At 41.8% G+C, this 12,710-nt stretch overlaps 1 protein-coding gene and 1 pseudogene across 21 annotated transcripts in view; one reads left to right on the top strand and one right to left on the bottom strand.

The window, feature by feature from the left end:
• DCUN1D3 (defective in cullin neddylation 1 domain containing 3) overlaps positions 1-12,710 on the bottom strand; it is a 59,477-nt gene that overhangs the window by 32,535 nt on the left and 14,232 nt on the right. The gene's annotated exons all lie outside the window — the stretch shown is intronic.
• Positions 1,671-3,292, top strand: LOC147345307 (mitochondrial import inner membrane translocase subunit TIM44 pseudogene; annotated as a pseudogene).

Raw genomic sequence — 12,710 nt, 5'->3', positions numbered from 1 at the left:
AGCTGAGAAAAGAAGAGAAGAGAAAGGCAAAGGAGAAAAGTGAACAATGCAAAGAAATAGAGGAAAGCAACAGGATGGGAAAGACTAGAGATCTCTTCAAGAAAACCAGAGATACCAAGGGAACATTTCATGCAAAAATGGGCACAATAAAGAACAGAAATAGTATGGCCCTAACAGAAGCAGAAGATATTAAGAAGCGGTGGCAAGAATACACAGAAGAACTGTACAGAAAAGATCTTCATGACCCAGATAACCATGCTAATGTGATCACTAACCTAGAGCCAGACATCCTCGAGTGCGAAGTCAAGGGGGCCTTAGAAAGCATCACTATGAACAAAGTGAGTGGAGGTGATGGAATTCCAGTTGAGCTATTTCAAATCCTAAAAGATGATGCTGTGAAAGTGCTGCACTCAATATGCAAGCAAATTTGGGAAACTCAATCGTGACTACAGGACTGTAAAAGATCAGTATTCATTCCAATTCCAAAGAAGTACAATGCCAAAGAATGTTCACACTACTGCATGACTGCATTCATTCCATATGCTAGTAAGGTAATGCTCAAAATTCTCCAAGTGAGGCTTCAGCAGTACATGAACCAAGAATTTCCAGATGTACAAGTTGGATTTAGAAAAGGCAGAGGACCCAGAGATCGAATTTTCAAAATCTGTTGAATCATGGAAAAAGCAAGAGAATTCCAGAAAAAACATCTAATTCTGCTTCACTGACTATGCTGAAGTCCTTGACTATGGATCACAACAAACTATGGAAAATTCTTCAAGAGATGGGAATAACAGACCACCTTACCTACTTCCTGAGAAACCTGTATGCAGTCCAAGAATGGACTGGTTCCAAATTGGGAAAGGAGTACATCAAAGTTGTATATTGTCACCAGGCTTATTTAACATATATGCAGAGTACATCATGAGATGTACTTGTGCTGGATGAAGCACAAGCTGGAATCAAGATTGCCAGGATAAATATCAATAACCCCAGGTATGTAGATGACACTACCCTTATGGCAGAAAGCCAAGACAAACTGAAGAGCCTCTGATGAAAGTGAAAGAGGAGAGTGAAAAAGCTAGCTTAAAACCCAAAATTCAGAAAACTAAGATCTGGCATCTTGCCCCATCACTTCATGGCAAATAGATGGGGAAACAACAAAAACAGTGACAGACTTTATTTTCTTGGGCTCCAAAATCACTGAGAAAGGTGACTGCAGCCATAAAATTAAAAGACACTTGCTCCTTGGAAGAAAAGCTATGACAAACCTAGACAGCATACTAAAAACCACAGACATTACTTGGCTGACAAAGGTCTGTCTAGTCAAAGCTGTGGTTTTTCCAGTTGCCATGTACGGATGTGAGAGTTGGATAAAAGGCTGAGTGCCAAAGAATTAATGCTTTTGAACTGTAGTGATGGAGCTTCTTGAGAGTCCCTTGGACTACAAGGAGATCAAATCAGTCAATTCTAAAGGAAATCAGTCCTGAATATTCGTTGGAAGGAGTAATGCTGAAGCTGAAGCTCCAATACTTTGGCCACCAGATGAGAAGAGCCGACTCACTAGAAAAGACCCTGATGTTGGGAAAGACTGAAGGCAGGAGGAGAAGGGGATGACAGAGGAGGAGATGGTTGGGTGGCAACACCAACTCAATGGACATGAGTTGGAGCAAGCTCCGTGAGATGGTGAAGGACAGGCAAGTGTGGCATGCTGTAGACCATGGGGTCGCAAAGAGTTGAATAGACTGAGCAATTGAACTGAATGATCATTTTCAATGCTTTCTATTAAAACTCTGCCCTAGCACACAGGATCTTCCACCATGGCAGCGGCAGCACTGTGGGCAGGCTGGTGCTGCTACCCACAGAGATATTTTGGCAGCAGAGTCCATCTCCTGTCCAGCCACAATCTAGGGGCACTACCCCATGGTACCCACCAGCTGCCCAGCCGAGGGGAGAGCTAACCCTGTCCAAATCCTATTCCTCTGGAAACAGAAAAGGGTTTCTCTCTGGTTTGCTCAATAAAATCAAAGAGGAATTAGCCAAAAACAAAGAAATGAAAGAAAGTATAAAAAGTTCCAAAACAAGGCCAAGAACCTGGAAGAGTCAGATGTGTTCCAGGAAGCCAGGAGGAAAGACAAAACCACTGAACTGAAAACCCAGCGGACGAGCGAGGTGATCAGGAAGAAGCTAGGGGAGATCATGGGCATTGTCAAGGAGAGTCTTGACGAAGTCAGTAAAAGTGACCTTGGCAGAAATATCAAGAAGAGTGTGGAAACAGCAGCCAAGACCGCCAAGCAGTCTACCAAATTGGTGTCCAAAGGTGGGGAGAAGCTCAGCTGGACCACTGCCTTCAAAGCCCTCTCCCAGGACGTGGAGTCTGTCAAGGAGATCGACGAGAGCATCCTGGGACAGACCAGGCCCTACCGGTGGCCTGAGCGGCCCTGGAAAAGGAAGGAGTTCGACGGAGAGAAATTCAAGGAAGAGAAAATGTTTGAGGGCAACGAGGAGGCGCTGCGGGTCGTGCTACACAAGGACTCCAAGTGTTACCAGCAGTAGAAGGACTTCAGGGACAAAAATGTGGTGTTCAATCGGTTCTTCAAGATGAAAATGAAATATGACGAGAGTGACGACGCCTTCATCCGGGCGTCCAGTATACTGACAGACAAGATCACAGGCTTGCTGGGAGGCCTGTTCTCGAAGATGGAGATGTCAGAGGTGCTCAGAGATCCTGCGTGTAGACCCCACCATCAATAAGGACTGCTTCCTGTAGCAGTGTAAGAACAACATCATCCCCAACGTTCTGGAAGCCATGATTTCCCAGGAGCTTGACATTCTCAAAGACTGGTGCTATGAAGCTATCTACAGCCAACTGGCCAACCTGATCCAGCAGGCCAAGGGTCTGGCCCTCCAGTTGCACTCCTGTATCGTGGACACTGACAACATTGATATGGCCATGGGCACGATGATGGAGCAGGGGCCTGTGCTGATCATCCCCTTCCAGGCCCAGATGGTGATGCTGATCAAGAACTCCAAAGGCAAGGTGGTCGAGGACGACCTGGAGACGGTACTGCAAATGCTGTACGTGTGGACGCTCTGCCAAGACAAGGACAAGCTAAACCCCTATGTGGCCGGGCAGCTCCTGGACATTTCCACCTCCAGCATAAAGCAGGTCCTCTGAGCACGGTAGCCATGCCCGGGCCCTCCGGGACTGACGCTCACTGAGGACACGTGGGGGACTGGCGTCTACCTGCAGCAGCAAGACTTCTGTCAGCTCTGCCCTCACTCTGCCAGGCCGGCTGCAACACCAGATGGATGGGGTGGGAGGGTAGGGGGCTGCATCAGCCCCTGACCCAGTGGCAGGTTGCTGGCCAGAAGGCTCCAGACCAGGCACTCCTTCCCAGGACCGAGCAGTGGGGCCTGGGCCCGCTGGCCACATCAGCGATGCCATTTTATCTCGTTCTTTTTAAACAATAGTGCCCTTGTTATCCTGTATAGAAGCAGAGATTTGTAAATAATAAATCACCAAAGTGAAACAAACAAACAAACAAACAAAAAACGACTCTGCCCTAGCAAGTAGGCCTTACTTTCCAAAACAATATGAAAAACATCCTAAAAGAAAGCAGTGGTGCACAGGCTGTTTTTGTCATCACCTTTGAAAAGTTGAAGATAGCTTTGGATTCCAGAATAAAATGTACATACATACACACACTCATACTCAAATTTTCCAACCCAGGACTGGGGGGGGGTCCATGAAATTACAACTTTTCTGAATTGCCTGAGGGTTTTACCTGCACTGCAACCACCTCCATTTCTTTTACTCAAAACCAACTGCATATAGTTCAACTCCTACAGCTGCCCTTCTGGGAAGGACATGCTATGCTTTGGATGCAGAATGATAGGGTCTGTACAGCCCAGCTCTATTCACTTTCCACACATACTTAGTCACCCTGCATCTCTGTTTTCTCACCTGAAAATTGGGACAAAGGGTCACTGTGAAGAATAAATGGCCCCTTCCTATCAGAGGATTTCAGTTCAAATGCTGAGATGTATTCCTTGTCCAACCAATCTAAAGTACCATCGCCCTCTGATCCAGCACACTACTTTATTTCTTTAGCACATACCACTCTCTGAAATTCTTGTTAACTTATTTATTGTCCACTCCCCCTACCAGAAAGCAATTTCCATGAGAGTGGAAATTATTTTATTCAGCATTTTGTCCTGGGCACCTAAGCTTTATCATGTAAGTGTTTTGATATATCTATTGAATAATACTCTCTGATATTTATTGAGTACTCTGTACAAGGTACTAGTCTATGCACTTAAATGTATTAACTCACAATTAAATAAATGATAAGTACGACATGCTTAGCACTGTCCGTAGCACAGTTAGTTCTCAATAGATGATAGCTATTTGTACCAATTCTATATTGTTATCAAATACTTAACAGTCAAGGAACCTAAGCCCTAAGGATGTAGAGTAGGCCTTAATTTCACCACTCAAGAGCTGGTTCCTAAGATCCAATCCCTGGACACCCTGCCTCTCAACACCCCACTACCCTCAAAGAGAAAACAGGAAATTGTCTCATTGTTTCAAATTATTCCCTACCTCATCAGTTAACCAGATAATGTGATACAAACACAGCTTCTCAGTCAGCAGTATATAGTCCCATCTCTCCTTATTCTACAAGTTAATTTTCACCTCAAACACAGCAAAAGCCAAAATTTGAAGCTGAAATTGGGAGATGTTCACCCTGTAGTACCTCTTTTTGACCTGCAACTTAGTCCCCTGGAAAAAATCCACATAATAATGGAAATCAGTCCTGCCTGTCCTTCAAGCAAGGGTGAAAGTCCAGACAGTTTATTCAAGCCATAGCCGTGCAGCACTGTACGAAGCTCCAAGGGTTCTCCAAGCAATGAAAAACCTCCTGGTGCTGGTCCAAACTGCTTCTTCTCTATCACAACAAACAAAGGAATGACTTTTAGGTGTCTAGAGATGTAAGGGCAAAAGCCAGCAGCTTGTTTGCATGCTATTATATAGTGAACATGAAGAACTCACTTTAAGTTTTACACTACTTAAGATATTTTTTTCCACTGTAGTATTTTTAAAAATTTGCCTGATGACAGATTGGCTTTTAATTCTGAGGGATGAAGCACATTTCCTGTAAAGAGGATAAGGGATGTGGACCATCAAGGCTCTGCATCTCTTTAGAACCACTGGAGACAATAGACTATGTTTCACATAACTGCCAAGAAAAGGCCAAAACCTAAAGTACTAATCAGGGCCTTCACAGCCAGATGTACTTGCCAAGAAAGCAAAGGGCAGCTTCCACCTCTGCTGGCTGGCAGACCAGCCCACACATTCTGCTTAGCCATGTGAAACAGTCAGCTCTTGCTCTTCCCACCCCTAGGCCTAGTATTTGGGGTAGCGACACCAGTGACTTTTCTAGGAGAGTATTTTCTAAAAATAGAACTTCCACCTTTAGGTTTAAAACTGAAAAGAAAAAAATCCAGAATTAGAAGTCTGTTTTAACACAATACATTGAAAATTGTAAGTTTAAAGGCTGGTAGTTGGGGACAGGGATCACAGTACCACATGACTTCTCAGCAAGTCATAAAAAAGAGTACAGGTTGTTTAACAGCAGGCATCTCCAGTAATAGAGTTAAGAAGTCCAAGTGCCAGACGGAGGAAAACTAAACTGACACTCCTCCTGCATTTGTTTCAGCAGTGACGGGACTGACACAAATGAACCACAGCAGCAATTTACAAGACAGAGTCATTAGTAAACCTTTTCTGGTGGCTAGTTGAAGAAGAAATGTTTGAAACCCTGAATTGACTCATTTTTCAGAAGTTAAATCAGTTTAATGGGGGGGGGGACAAAACCCTCTAAATGACAATAAATCACTAATTGAAACATTACAGGATTCCTAACAGCCATTCTTGATTAGCATACCTTTGTGTCAAAAGCAAAAACCAAGTGCCAGCATTTAACAGCAAGTTGCTGTTAAATCAATCTGGTGGAACTAGATGAGAACAACAAAAATTAATCTTCAGGCCTAGATGGATACTGTCTGGATAATAAGATGATAAAGACCTCCTCAAAGGGCTTCTGGGTACCATAAATTATATAACAAATCTACTTCTGCCAGGCAGCCAGGATTAACTCCTATTCACTCAGCATGGGCTAATCAAAATGGAAGCATTATTATCCACCACTGCTCTGAAAAAGACACAGCAGGTTGCTCACTGCACATCAGTTTGCTGACATCACTACTCATTGTAAGAGAAGTCACTTAAATACTTTGCTAAACTTAAATACAAGTTTCGTACTTGTTTCTTACAGGTCAAAAAGAGAAAAAACAGAAAAAGAAAATATTTCATTAACTCCTTCCTCAGTAAGTTCTTCTGACTGAATATTTTTTATTGTCTATGATGACCCCCTATTATAATAAATAATTATTTCTACTATGCATTCAAGGCTTGAATGCATTCTGCATTTTACCCCTATGGAACATATATATTCATGGCTCTCAGGAGCTGGCAAAAAATGACAAGTACAGAAAAGATGTTACTGTTTTAGTGACTACATCTTAGATTACAGTTCCAAGAAGGCAGGAAGTGTATATGGTAAAATGAAAAGGGCTAACTGGCATCTAACAAACACTTTCTAAATTCAAATCCATGTTCTACTCTTTCTCAAAGTTAAGGATAATGTTTTTCAAGCCTACTTTTTGAAAATATGGACTTCCCTGGTGGTACAGTGGATGGACACCTGCCTGCCAATGCAGGGGACATGCGTCTGATCCTTGATATTGGTAGATTCCACATGCTGTGGAGCAACTAAAGCCTGTTGCACCACAACCACTGAGCCAGTACGCACAACAACTGGCGCCCACACTCTTTAAGGCTCGAGAGTCACAGCTATTGAGTTCGTGTGCTGCAATTACTATAGCCCAGGCACCTAGGAGCTTCACAAGAGAAGCCACTGCAATGAGAAGTCAGCGCACTGCAACAGAGAGCAGCCCCCACTCGCCCCAACTAGAGAAAGCCTGTGCACAGCAACGAAGACCCAGGGCAACCAAAAATAAGTAAACACATTAACGCAGTTTAAACTGCCTCTTTCAAAAAAGTACAGTAGAATACAGTCATTTTTTTGTTTAGTATATTTAAGTCTTTCAGTCACTGTAAAATGAGAGCTTTAACTAAATCAGTGTTTTTCCAACTTGAACTTCAACAATCTGTGAGAAACAAGTTATATCCTGACCAAATGCATATATATACATACACACACATACAACTTATGAAGCAATATTTACTCACTTCGATGATGAACTCTAATTTACGCTGCTTCTTTTTTTAACTTGGTTTTTAATTGTTGGTTATAATCCACTAAGTAAATAATAACAGGTGGCTCAGTGGTAAAGAATCCCTCTGCCAATGCAGGAGATTCAGGAGACTCAGGTTTGACTCCCGTGTTGGGATAATCCCCTGGAGAAGGAAATGGCACTCCACTCCAGTATTGCCTGGGAAATTCCATGGACAGAGGGGCCTGGCAGGCTACAGTCCATGGGGTTGCAAAAGAGTCGGACATGACAGGACACCCACCTACAGCACATAATAAGAAAAATTCAAGATCAAACTTAAAGATTCCCTCCAATATCTTTATTGTGCCAGACACAATGCTAGGCATTTTAGAGTTGTGACAGCAGTTAATCCCTAAAGCTGCGCTATGAGGCTGGTACTTTTTTTAACTGAAAAATTAAAAAATATTGTATTAATTCATTTAAAACATCACTGCTATATTTAAAATAGATAACCAACAAGGACCTACAACAAGCACCCCCAGAGAATTCTGCTCAATACTCTGTAATAACTAAATGGGAAAAGAATTTGAAAAAGAATAGATACCTGTGTTTGGATAATCACTTTGCTATATATCTGAAACTAACATAACACTGTTAATATAAGATAAAAATTTCAAAAATAAAAATAAAGACACATAATGTGTTATCATATATGAATGCATTTTAAGCAAGGTTATCGAAGTATGTATAGTACAAAGAACAAAAATATTGAAGAATTAGGGAAAGGGGAAGTCTAAGAAAATAATGCTGCTGCTGTTAAGTCGTTTCAGTCGTGTCCGACTCTGTGTGACCCCATAGATGGCAGCCCACCAGGCTCCGCCATCCCTGGGATTCTCCAGGCAAGAACACTGGAGTGGGTTGCCATTTCCTTCTCCAATGCATGAAAGTGAAAAGTGAAAGTGAAGTTGCTCAGTCATGTCCGACTCTTAGTGACCCCACGGACTGCAGCCCACCAGGCTCCTCCGTCCATGGGATTTTCCAGGCAAGAGTACTGGAGTGGGGTGCCATTGCCTTCTCCTAATAGCTTCTAAAAAATAAATTATCAATAATAAATCATTATATGTTATCATAAATGACAATTTTATGAAAAATAACTGTATTTCCAAAAACTTAATAAGAACAACAACATTGTTTTACATTTTCGCAAATGTCTCTAAGGTCTGGCTTAGAAGACAGCTAATTTCCCATATGTGCTTCTCATTCAATCTTTTGTGATATAACACACCATGTAGACTCTATAAAACTCCTGAGAGAATGAAAGTATAAAGGACAAATGATGTTAGTACTACTAAGAAGAGAATCTGGTTTTTCAGATACTATGAAAAGTGTCTTGGGGATCCTCTAAAAGAGTCTCTGGGAGTGAGGCTGGTACTCTTGATGTTCCTATTTTACAAATAAGGGAATACACTCAGAAATAAAGCACCTCACTTACGACCCTACACTGTAGCACAGACAGAGAAGCTCATCCAACATTTCACCAGTTCCCCCAGCTTCCCAGCCTCTTCAGTTAGATGAGGAAATGTGTCCATTTCTGGCCAAACAGGTATAGGCAGAAATGACACAATGAGCTGTAGGCAGATGTGATACTTACATTTCCAAGCCCAAGCCTAAAGGTGCACAAGACATCTCAGCCATCTCTTCCCTTGCCATGGTGACCAAGACAATACAGATGGTACAACACATGATGTTGGAACCCACATCAGCTTGGGTCTCTGAGCAACTTCTGGAGCTGAGCACCTTTTAGCCTAAAACCCACGTGGGATATGCAAGCAAAGAACTTTTCAACAGATTATGACAAACTTTGTTAAGCTCTAACTCCTGAATATCTACCATTCCCTCAGTAATTTTACAGTTCAGGCCTCTGCCATCTTTACTGCAGTATTCTCTCAGTACCTGCTTCTGGGATTGCTCCCTTCAATCTCTCTTCCAAACTGCCACTGGAGTGATCTTTTCAACACACACATAGCCCATGTGAATATGCCATGCCTCTACTCAAAATTATTTAATAGCTCCCCTTCACCTACAAATACAACTTTAATAAGGTATACAAGGTTTTTTTTTTAACTTTAGCCTCAATTACTGCCTTTCTCCTGTTCACTCCACATCCCTCGGGCATACTGAAACGTCTGCCGCTTCCCAAGATGCCATGGCCTCTTAACCCACTGTAGTTTTACACATACTGTTACTTGTGTTTGGAATGCCTCCTCCTTCTCTAGTCTTGGTATTTCAATCCCAGCTCAGATTTTACTTCTTATAGGAATCCTCTCCTGACTCCTTCAAGGTGACCTAGAGCCTCTCTGTCTCTTCACACCTTCACTTGTTTTTATATCCGTTTTCTTACCATAAAGCTTTTAAAAACAAGGTCCACAAAAGACACTCAAATTTACTAGATGAAAATCTGGTAGCATATAAACACATTTATTTTCCCTGAAGCACTATGCACCCCATTCTAGAGTTGATCCTTAAGAAAAATTCAGACTACACATACTTCACTTTAAATATAACAGTGAAAGAATCAAGTCTGGAGGCCAAGACTTAACAAGACTAGTTTTCAGCTTCACAAGTTCTCTATGAAAGACCCACATTCCATCTGGGAAAGCTGCTTCCCTGCTCATGTATGTCTAAGTTGAAAACCACATAGACTGGCTTTTCTTTGAAAACAGTTTGTATCTGTTTGGAAATCTTGAGTAAAAACAACCTTCAAGTATGTTTTTAAAGATTTTGTCCTGTTTAACCACTATTATAATCTTTTGCTTAAGCTTCCTGAGTCAAAGGTACTAATGCTGGAGACATTCAGAACTTGGTTGTGAGTGAATCAATTTAAACACTGTACGCAAATAGTAGAGTTTCAAATCAGAAAAAGCAGGAGCTTAGAGGCCAAACTGCCCAGAGGGAAAGAAAAACTCTGCTTCCAACTGGGGAAAAGGCAACTGTAAAAGATTTTTACCTGTTACTTAACTTTTTATTATCTCTTTCTGCTGGGCCACGGAATGGTTGTGAGCTGGAAACTTAGAAAAGCAAATGCTCTAATAAATTAAGCAAGTCTGGTTCTCTAAAAGGAAGGTTTAAAGTCAAGAGTTAGAAAGTCTCTGAGTACACCTTTTTTTTTTTTCACTTTAACTTACCATTAAAGTTCAAGTTTCAGCATCCTAAAAGGCTTTATTTTAGAAGTGAAAAGGCTCCCAATGAATTAAAGGTTAGCCTACCAAGAGAAAACCAAAGTGGCGCTGGAAACGTGTAAGAATGGCCTGAAAAGGTTTTGAACTCTACTACTATGTTTGCACATCTTTCATTCTGACTCAGTATTAAATTTATCTTTTTAAATGTGTGGTCCTAAAATAAATAAATAAATAAATTGTGGTCCTGAGTACTTATACTCCATAGATGGAGGTTATACTATCATGGAGATAACTATTTCTATGATTGGGAAAGAAGCATTTTTTAATGTGCCTAAGCTTCCCTGGTGGCTCAGACGGTAAAGCGTCTGTGGGCAACGCAGGAGACCCGGGTTTGATTCCTGGGTCAGAAGATCCCCTGGAGAAGGAAATGGCAATCCACTCCAGCACTCTTGCCTGGAAAATCCCATCGGACAAGACTGAGTGACTTCACTTTCACTTTTCATTTTTAAAAGCCCAACTATTCAGCTGCCCACAAGAGATCTGAACCAAGACCGACTGATCCAATGGCAATTTCCTAAGAAGAGAAGGTGTTAAACAACCTCACTCTAGGTTTGCAAATTCTAGTCCATAGACCAAGGATAAAAGTCACAATCCTTACATATCCCCTTTCAGAATTTCTCCAGACTCATCAGCAATTATCTGTAAATAATGACTAGCCTTTGCACCTAGGGAAATAGTTGTTATTCAGTTGCTAAGTCGTGACCCCATGGACGGTGGCATGCCAGGAGTTCACTATCTCCCAGGGTTTGCTCAAATTCACGTTCATTGAGTTGGTGATGCCATCCAACCATCTCATCCCTCTACCACCCCTTTCTCCTCTGTCTTCAATCTTTTCCAGCATCAGGCTCTTTTCCAACAAGTCAGCTCTCTGCATCAGATGGCCAAAAAGTACTGGAGCTTCAGCTTCAGCATCATTCCTTACAAAGAATATTCAGGGTTAATTTCCTTTACAATTGACTGGTTTCATCTCCTTCCAGTCCAAGGGACTCTTAGGAACCTTCTCTCCAGCACAATTCCAAAGAATCAATTCTTCAGTGCTCAAGTCTTCTTTATGATTCAACTGTCACATACATACATGACTGTTGGAAAAATCATAAATCTGACTATACGGACCTTTGTCAGCAAAGTAATGTCTCTGATTTTTAATATACTATCTAGGTTTGTCACAGCTTTTCTTCCAAGGCGCAAGCGTCTTTTAATGTCATGGCTGCAGTCACCGTCCACAGTGATTTTGGAGCCCAAGGAAAGAAAATTTGCCAATGCTTCTACTTTTTCCCCTTCTATTTGCTACGAAGCGATGGAACTGGATATCATGATCTTAGTTTTCTGAATGGTGAGTTTTAAGTCAGCTTTTTGACTCTCCTTTTTCACCTTCATCAATAGGTTCTTTGTGAAAGTCGCTCAGTCATATCCGACTCTTTGTGACCCCACAGACTATACAGTTCATGGTATTCTCCAGGTAAGAATACTGGAGTGGGTAGCCTTTCCCTTCTCCAGGGGATCTTCCCAACCCAGGGATCAAACCCAGGTCTCCTGCATTGCAGGCGAATTCTTTACCAGCTGAGCCACAAGGGAAGCCCAAGAGGCTCTTTAATTTCTGCCATTAGAATGGTATCATCTGCATATCTCAAGTGATTGATATTTCTCCCAGCAATCTTAATTCCAGTTTGTGCTTCATGCAGCATGGCATTTCACATGATGTACTTCACATATAAGTTAAATAAGCAAAATGACAATACACAGCCTTGTCGCACTCCTTTCCAAATCTGCAAACAGTCAGTTGTTTCATGTTCAGTTCTAACTGTTGCTTCATACAGGTTTCTCAGGAGACAGGAAAGGAGCAAGATACTGTAGTGAGCTGCCATTTCCTTCTCCAGAGGATCTTCCCAACCCAGGGATAGATTCTACACCTCCTGCATTGCAGGTGGATTCTTTGCCACTGAGCCATCAGGGAAGCCCTAAGGGAAACAGACTGTCAAAAACCTGACACCTACCCTGAGTAAGGTGGGTCTTGTAAATGTGTGCAAAGGATGAGTATTGTGCAAGTCATGAAACAGACTTTAGTAAGAAAAGAGATTTTTTTAATCCTGCAAAATAGTCTTGAATACAGATTTTTCCAATATGCTAAGTAATACAATTTACTACTTCTTCTTGGGAGACAAGATAGTATGG

Source organism: Bos grunniens, chromosome 25, assembly GCF_055505025.1.
Source record: "Bos grunniens cultivar Pamir isolate PY7600 chromosome 25, Bosgru_T2T1.0, whole genome shotgun sequence".
Taxonomy (NCBI): Eukaryota; Metazoa; Chordata; class Mammalia; order Artiodactyla; family Bovidae; genus Bos; species Bos grunniens.
This window is presented reverse-complemented; position numbering and strand designations above follow the sequence as displayed.